The following is an 8,501-nucleotide window of genomic DNA, read 5'->3' on the forward strand; positions in this document are numbered from 1 at the left end:
TGAGGTTTTTCTTTTTGGGGGTCCAAAAATCCGAAAAATCTTTTTTTAACGTTTTTTTTCCAAGAAAAGGATTTTTTTTTTTTTTTTTTTTTTTTTTTGGAAAATCTATTCAGCACATGATGTAAACTGCAAAACAAATACAGCAAACGTGGAGTTGGGGAGCTTTACATACAGCAGGCGTTTTAAACCAGCACCGCTGAGCTGAGAAAGAGGGGTGCAAGCGGAAATGGTCCTGAACAAAACAGACACACCGTCTTGCTGCCGCTGTGTCTGTTTCTGCAATGCAGCAGGAAAAAAAAAAAAAAAAAAAAGCCTGAGGGGGTAAAGCGATTCTGAGGCTGTGACTTTGCCAATAGGCGACTAATCCCCCCCCAACAAAGCTCAGCTGACCCGAAGCTGTGGCTCCACAGCTTTTATAGCTTGCCCACAAACAATGACACATAAATTAAATACTCCCATTTTTCTCTGTTGTTACCCAGAATGCTTGTTCCTTCAAGCATTTTGTGTGCATGCCCACCCATACACAGGTGCATCGCAGTGAACTAATCATTTATATCTGTAATTAAATTCAGAGAAAAGACTACGAAAGACCAAAATAGTTCATCTCTCTTGACTTGTGTGTTGTCCAGCATACATTAACTGACCCTCAAAAGTGTCCCATTGCAGAATATGTACTCTATTCATACTATATATGTGTTAAGAAATCATGGGAATCAAAGGGCTGCAACTTACAACTTATCATTAACTTGAACCTCATATAAGGTTGACTTTAAATAAAAGCAAAGCTGTTGTGCTCTATCTTAGATCAGAAGGGCACACCAGGTATTTGCTAATTGCTGCGGGCTAGTCTGAAGGAGCTAAGTCGTTTAGCTGCTCAGCTCTGTGAGAGAGAAGCTCCAAGTCTTTGAAAGTGAAACTCTGAGGAGGAGTTGCACCTCAAAGGCGGTGCAAAGTCCAACCATGTGTTTGGCACAGCTGAATGATTTACAATGAGAATTTAAAAGATTTCTGAAACATATTGAAAGTTATTGGTTCAATATGAAATAAAAAAAAAAAGTCACTGCCAGCACAAAGCAAAAACGGGATTGGGAGAAGCCCAAACTGGACAGGCTCCCATCCACCACCACCACTTCAGATCACCAACATCACATAACCAGTGAGAGTCCAACTCTATGCTGAGAATCCAAGCACAGCTTTTGCTTTGATTGTAAAAGATCCACAGAGACTTCAGAAGCATTGCTAGCACTGCATGATCCTATAGTCCCCCCCCCCCCCCCAAATAAAATGCCTTGAGGGATAGTACCATCAACCCTTTAGTTGCTCAATATTGGTAAAGTTTGGCAAATGCTCTCTCTGAAGCATTATCTTTAAAAGACACTATAAAAGGATTTTTTTAAAAGTTCAACAGGCTGCCATAGATAAAACCTAGACGAAACTTTACCAAAAGACGTAGGATGCATGAAAAGCTCTCCGCAGTCTGTCATTGAACAAAATTTCTCTCATTCGTCTGGTTGGAATCCTGCTTAAACGGCTCCACACACAATGTAATCCGTTTCAAAATAATTATGTGGAAAAGAAAGGATGTTGCATTACCACATGGAAGCTTGTGCAAGTTGCAGAATGTAGAAATGCCCTTGGAGGTTCTTAGGGAGCCCCGAGAGCTACATATGATGTGTCACGCATCAAACTGACTTTAACGCATCAAGTCGAAGTAGACAAAGGATTTCATTTGGATCTTGATGTAATTGTTCGGCTGGCTTTGCTCTGAGACTCCTCAAACAAGCTGCTTTTCCAAATGCCAAGAGAGTCAGGGTTGGGACTCTTCTCTGTATGAGCTGGCATTAATTTTAAATACGCTATTCGTACAAGTAAGGGTTCTCTTTAAAAAGCAGCCGGATCGATAGGAATGACTGATGCCCAAATAGTACCACAGAGTATGACAGACTGTACTTTTCTTGCATTATGCCACAAAGTATCCCTTGTTTGTCAGCATGGGGCAAGAAAACAAATTAATAAATAAATACACCTGCACGCATGGACATGCATGCACAAGGCAAACATATTCACAGCAAAGGAATTCCCTTGGAGAGTTGCTGTGTACACGGTGTTTACTGCTCTCCTCAATTATTGATTAGTTGTTTTCCTTCTGTTATGAGAGGCCACCCCCTTATGATTGGGCAGAAAGGAACGCTCATAAAAATTGCAGCAGGGCTCGTTCTTCCAAACCAGACTGCACTTTATTGACCCCGGGCTCCATTGTGAACAGGAAGCTTGCTTCCCTTCCCACCGTCTCTCCCTCCCTCTCTCTGCTCCTCCAACAGATTCTCTCTGTCTCACTGACACCGTCTCTTACTCGTCTTATTTATTCCCGTGCCCTCCCACTGCCCTTTCCTTTCTCTCACCTAGGAAAACCTCTTGAGTCTAAGGTGTCTCCATAAACTAGGCTGCGGAAAACCCAGACAAGCCATCAGTTGGCGATAAATTATTGAGAACCGTTTCCAGTTGGCGGTAACAAAATGCTTGGAATACAGTGCGACAGAAGGGAATTAATATCCTCCGTCGGGTCAAGTTGTTGTACGTACGTGGAAATACGCGCCATCGACGACGCGCCAAGGTACAGCAAGTCAAATCCCAATCATGATATTACCACCTTCGTGAGTTATGGATATCATAGAAGCAGTGGCTTTTCTCAGCTTTTTATTCATAGTGTTGTTACTGCCTTGTACAGGTGGACATATGAACCCAACATCGAGAGTGTAAGCAAGTCTTTGATTGCACTTGAACCTTTGACTAGATTCCTTTGAGACCTGGAACTAACTCAAAAGAAAGCCCAAGTTCACACTGCAAAAAGCCTTGAGTTTCTCACCAAGCAGTTTTGTTGTTGTCGTCGGCCTCACTGCCCAGGGAGCTCATACATTGGAAAAAAAAAATAGTTGTTCTGTTTTGTACCCCAAGTCTTCCAGGTCCCAAAGCAGCGATGCAGCCACAGACCATCATACCACCAACACCTTGCTCATATCTTGATGAGATGTTCTTTTTCTGAAATTCAATTTCACCTGGTTTTATGTCAGAAGAAGAACAAGAGATTGTACAGCAAGTGGAAAATTAACAAAACAAGATAAAAATATACACTTTTAGTTAGCAGACACTAACTTTTTTTTTACTGATTAGTTTTGATCTTATTCCACTAAGCACTAATGAGGATTAGAGAAAATCCAAAATGTATCACAAACATTTAAGAACATCAGCGTATATATATCTAATTTTAAATCCTGAGAAACACTTACGGCCCGGCATTCAAATTCGCACAGACTGGTGGAGTATCTCGGCTTCCCAGTCACACCAGGATCTCACTTTCTGGCACGCCGTCTCCGGCGCCGCCGCTCCTGAAGACGGAAGATAAAACGCAATAATGGAAATGCCATCATGTTAAAGAAGACAGTGGCTTCAGCGTTAACAAAACAAACAAACAAACAAACAAAAAACTAAGTCAATATTGAGGAGACAAAAAGATGTGGAAATAGAAAATTGTCAAACGGCGGTCTGACTTGGCAGGAGGAAAACAATCTCAAATGGCATGCAAAACAATGTCATCCACCAAGTTATTGTTTTAGGAATATTTGAATCTGTGTATGTGTGTGTGTGAAGGAGAAAAAGACAGAGGAGAGAACAGATGTGTGTTTCCTTCTCCGCCTGTTGTCAAAAAGGAAGGTTTTTGCATGTGATATCTAAAAAGCTCCACACGCAATCCCAGCTTTCCCACCTGCCCGACTCCCGCTTTGATTTTGGCTTGAGAGGAAAGCAGAGAGCTCCTCGCCGAATAGGCTTAGCATGCTCACACCTGGCTGCAACATTTACGAAACCAAAGTGAAAAGTGCCTTAAAGCTTTCTTCCCCGATTGCTCATAAGTAGCATTTCGCCGGTTCAGACTCTAGAAGTTCAGCGTCAAGGTGTTTACACATCACCTTCTTCTCTGGCTGTCATGTTGACACGGCTCAAGCATTATTCTCTTCCCTTAAGAAGAGAACTCAGTTATTTTGGATGGTTCGCAGGTGAATCCTTCTTTTTTTTATTCCCTTGTGAGTTAACTACACTGTGAGAAACAAGGGAAGACACCGACTGTCATAGGCAGAAGCAGAAAGTCACCATCAGAGGGAGAGACAGACCACTTCAGGGCATACCCGACTTAGACACGGTCATCATAAATGATTAAAGGCCGATTTCCCATTCCGACAAGCCAACCAATCTTTGCTCAGTGCAATGGAAACCAAAGTGAAACGAGCATGGCGCTCTGCATTTGCATCAAGCAATCACAACGGGGACGTGTTTAAAGGGTCGGGATGGAGAGGGACAGTCACACCAAGCTTTTTTTCCACCATTATACTCTCTTTAAATGGCGGACATTACCTGTGCACCCAGCCGCCGAGGGCAGCCGGCATTTTGTTTGAGGTTCCTCCTGCTAATATTGACTAATGTTCCTCCTGCAACTGTTGACGGTTTGGCGAGGAAGGTTGTGACACCGTCTTTATAATTCCACGGTGTGATCCATCGGGAGAGGAGAAGTTGTGACCTCGGAGGCAGGGGTGAAAATTGCACTCGTGGTGCCATTATGGAAGAAATGAATGATGGAGCAGACAAAAGAGATGGAAAACATAAAGTCCTAGCTAAAGCACAAAAAAAATGAGATTTGTGGGTGTGTAAACTTTTTTTTATGTCTTGAAGTACCTGATTGAATTCTGAGCAGGGGCGTTTGTTCATTTCCAAAGACAAAAACAATTAAGCTAAACTTTTGAAGAGTACTGATTTATTTAACAAGTAATCCAAGGATATAAGCAAACTATTTGTACTGAAATTTTTGGTGGGAACACCCATGTCCCTTTGGGTGGAGAGGAGACCTGGGAAAAGGAGGGACTGTGTTTCTCGATTTTTAATTCCCATTTCTTGGTCTGGTATAAGGTTCAGGGGGCAGCATTTGGACTTCTTCTAATATTTTGCACTAAAAGAGCAGTTCCACCAGACGTCATGCTTGAAGATATCCTAAAGCAAATACGCCGATAAGCCATATGCATACATTATCAGTGAAAATGGAGGGAGGGGATGGGGGGGCACTGAGTGTACAGTCCGAAAGTCAATATAGAAAATTATAATAGATGAATTAATGAAATATTCCTGGGATGATCCAAAGGTTTTAAACTCGTTCGTATTTCAGGCATGGCCCAGAGCAGCACCAGCGCTGCACAGCAATGGCTGCCTATCTTTCAGGCCACGGATGATGGATTATATGAGCGGTGATATTGCTAACCAAGAGGTTTTCCATACAGATGAGGAGTTAAATGAGCCAAACCTGAGCAGTCATTAAATGATAAATCATGTCATTTCTGTGCCTAGAAGCAATTGTGTTCAAGAGGGGAGAAAAAAACAAAAACAAAAAACAAACAGACGAAAGAGGAAAGAGTATTTTAATGTTTTTCCTTCAAAGATGAGAGGGAAACGACGCAAGCATTTGCATCAATTTGTTGCTTTGCAGACATTCGGCGATATTGTCCAGCTGTTCTTTATTGCACTGACGCATCTTTTCTTTTTTGCATCTTTTACTTTCTCTGTTTGCTTTTTAGCATTCTAACGGGCGTGTTGCATCTCCTGGCAGCTTATATCGCACCATGCTGATTGATGATACGCCACATCTCGGAGGCTATCGTTGAATCCTGTTATATTTCTGACCCACATTCTTGCCCTTGTTTGGTAGGCATTACAAAATGCATGACTCACTTTGGCTTTCTGGGATTTGCCTCTTCTTCTCAGTTTCAAGATGTTATACACTTTATTGCAGTTTATATCAGATAGCTGGATAAAGTTACTTTTCTTAATCACTTTTTCAAAAATATTTAGCAGCTCTTACGACCATTTTCTTTTTTTAAATATGACTTGAGGATGAATCTGAACAGACCCTCCAAATGCTGAACATTTACAGAAGCAATTTTATGACACACTGAGATTGGCCAATCCTGGTAGGCCCAGTCTAATATTAGTCTTAAAGATTTTGAAAGTCAAGCCTGGCTAGCTCACTTCACTTTTCAACCTCATTTGTACAATGTAATGTCTACAATGAAGGTGAAATCATCTGTTTTATATATTGCCAATACATCTGGAGACTAACACAGCTCACTACTTTGACAGAACTATTCAAGCTAACGCTTACGTGCTAACTTGTGTGTTGGTCTAAAAAGGACTGGGGTGACACGGACTATTGAGGTGAAGCTTTTCTCTTACTACTCTATCAAAAGATAGTTAGTCACAGCGTCATCAGCTAACACATGTAAAGGTTAGCTGGCTTTGTAGCAGCAGTCACAGAGGGCCGTTAACACATATCAGACAGGTTGTGTGACAAGACGGCTTCAGCTACGAATGATTCATTCATGTTTTAACATGTCTTTGGTCGAGTCATAACCTGTAAAATGATGAAATTACTAACATGACAGCTGGGCATTTGACAGCATCTGACATTCTCCATCAGGAGGGTAAGCTACAAAAGGTCAAAGCTAAAAATGAGGGCAAGAGACAATGTGTCCTGTCTTCAACATTTCATATGGGAGGACGGCTGCCGTCATGTGCCAATGTAGAATTGCTCTACTAAAAGTATACCTGGAGATACCATCTGTGTGACTGACTTTATCAAACTAAAACTACATCCAGCATACAAATAAGAAGGCCACATTAGTGTAATAATAATCTGTGTTTGGATAGTCATTTGGATAGCGACAGCCATCTTGCCTGGGCTTAGTTGTCAATGGAGTATTGGGGTATGAAGAGGATGATGGGAGACAATGCAGGTGTTAAGGAAACTTGGGTTCTCATGTACTATGAAATGCAAGGATCTTCTTTTCTCCATTAAAATCCTTTACTTTAATTGGTTTTCTGTGTTATTATCGTTTCCATAAAACCCAAATTTGGAGCTTTTATTACATTCATTTGAATAAAAAGAATCAAACAGTTAAACTATATTGTGGATTCAGATTATAAATTGAATTGCTTTAATAAATCAATTCTTCCATTATATTCTAATATAGTGACTGATGATTTACGGATGAGAGTTTGCACCCAAGGGAAAAAAAAAAGATTATTATGCAGTTCGTGTGTTTCCAAATGAGTGATGTAATGTTATTTTTATTTTTATTTTTTTTGTTTTGTTTTTGGATTCACTGTTCTGTCGAGCAGGCTCAATAATTCAGCCGATGACCACATAGTGAGGCATGACATACGCAAGTGAGGGCAATACAAGGTGAAAGGAAAAATGCATTAAAATGCATTTTCCATCTAGCTCCGTCCTCCATTCACCTCCAGATGACACAGTTAAATGCATCTGATAACACGCAATTACCTTGAAATAAAATCCGACCCCTTCATCTTCTATCTTAAGAGAAAGTGGCTGTGATGTGAAGGCAGAATATGTTAATTCGCTAACAGACAAAAGAAGAAATGCTTGACTGGTCAACTTGCGATTTTTGGCAAACCATGACAAGGGAGCAAATGAAACGGATGACGTTTAAGGTCATTATTGATGTGCCTTAAAACCAGAGCGGCTCAGATATCCCCATTTGTCCGCAGCTAAATTTAGTGCAAGGTGTCTCTCCGCCGGCGTTTTAATATCACTGCTCAGAGACAAACCGCTAATTAGGAGCCGTCCGCTTGATCCCGCCAGGCGTGTCTACGTCGGCGTGCGCTCGCATGTCGGTTTGTGTAAGCGCGAGCGTGTTTGCGCAGAGCGAGGGCATTAACCTGCAACTCATTTTGTGCTGTCCCGCTAAGCTAGCGGCTCTCCCTAATAATACGGGAACGAGACAGATTTGTCATAATAGGGATGAGCCGGGGCAGCATGAGGCTGTATCACATGAACGGTCCAGAAAATAAAGTACCGGAGAGACCGTGACTTATTTAATCCAGTTTCCCCCCAACCCCCTCCTTTACTGTCCCAGTAATAGCTATCCCTCTCAGCCAGTGTGAGTCTCTCCTTTTATGTCTTGTTTTCTCCTTTCTATTTTTTCCATAATTTTTTTGCTCCCCCTCCCCAATAGTCCTGCACTCTGTCCTCAATCCGCCCCACTAACTCCCCTTGTCTCTTCCCTCCTCTCCTCCGTCTTAAACTTGCTCTCCCTTCCTCTTCTCTCATGGGGAACAATATATATCACAGGCCGGCTCCTCTTGTTGCCACGGTAACCGACCTCATCACAGCATCTACTCTGTCTCTCTGCCCCCACCCCTTTTTTTTCGTGTCCTCCATCTCTCTTTTCTGCTTTATCTCTCCCTCTTTCTGTCTCTTTTTGTCTTTTTTCCCCGCTTCATCACCTTCTCCCTGTATCGCAATCCTTTCATGGAGGGTTGTGTGTGTGTGTGGGGTGGGGGGGGGATAAATTGTAAGTGCCCCTCTGCAAGCAAAGCAGCTGGATTAATCATTGGGCAAACTACAGCGTCAACCTCAGGGCTCTCAATTTTGAAAGCACCTA

At 42.0% G+C, this 8,501-nt stretch overlaps 1 long non-coding RNA gene across 1 annotated transcript in view; it reads right to left on the minus strand.

The window, feature by feature from the left end:
• The window catches only part of LOC106946165 (uncharacterized), a 33,065-nt gene extending 28,479 nt beyond the window's left edge, over positions 1 to 4,586 (minus strand). Inside the window, exons 1-2 of the long non-coding RNA XR_001424710.1 lie at positions 4,408 to 4,586; positions 3,288 to 3,386 (exon numbers count right to left, since the gene is read on the minus strand). This is a non-coding gene — a long non-coding RNA (uncharacterized LOC106946165). The remainder of the gene's footprint in view (positions 1 to 3,287; positions 3,387 to 4,407) is intronic.
• Positions 4,587 to 8,501: the final 3,915 nt, after the last annotated feature.

This window comes from Poecilia latipinna, unplaced genomic scaffold, assembly GCF_001443285.1.
Source record: "Poecilia latipinna isolate Pla-1442-1.1 unplaced genomic scaffold, P_latipinna-1.0 Scaffold179, whole genome shotgun sequence".
NCBI lineage: Eukaryota > Metazoa > Chordata > Actinopteri > Cyprinodontiformes > Poeciliidae > Poecilia > Poecilia latipinna.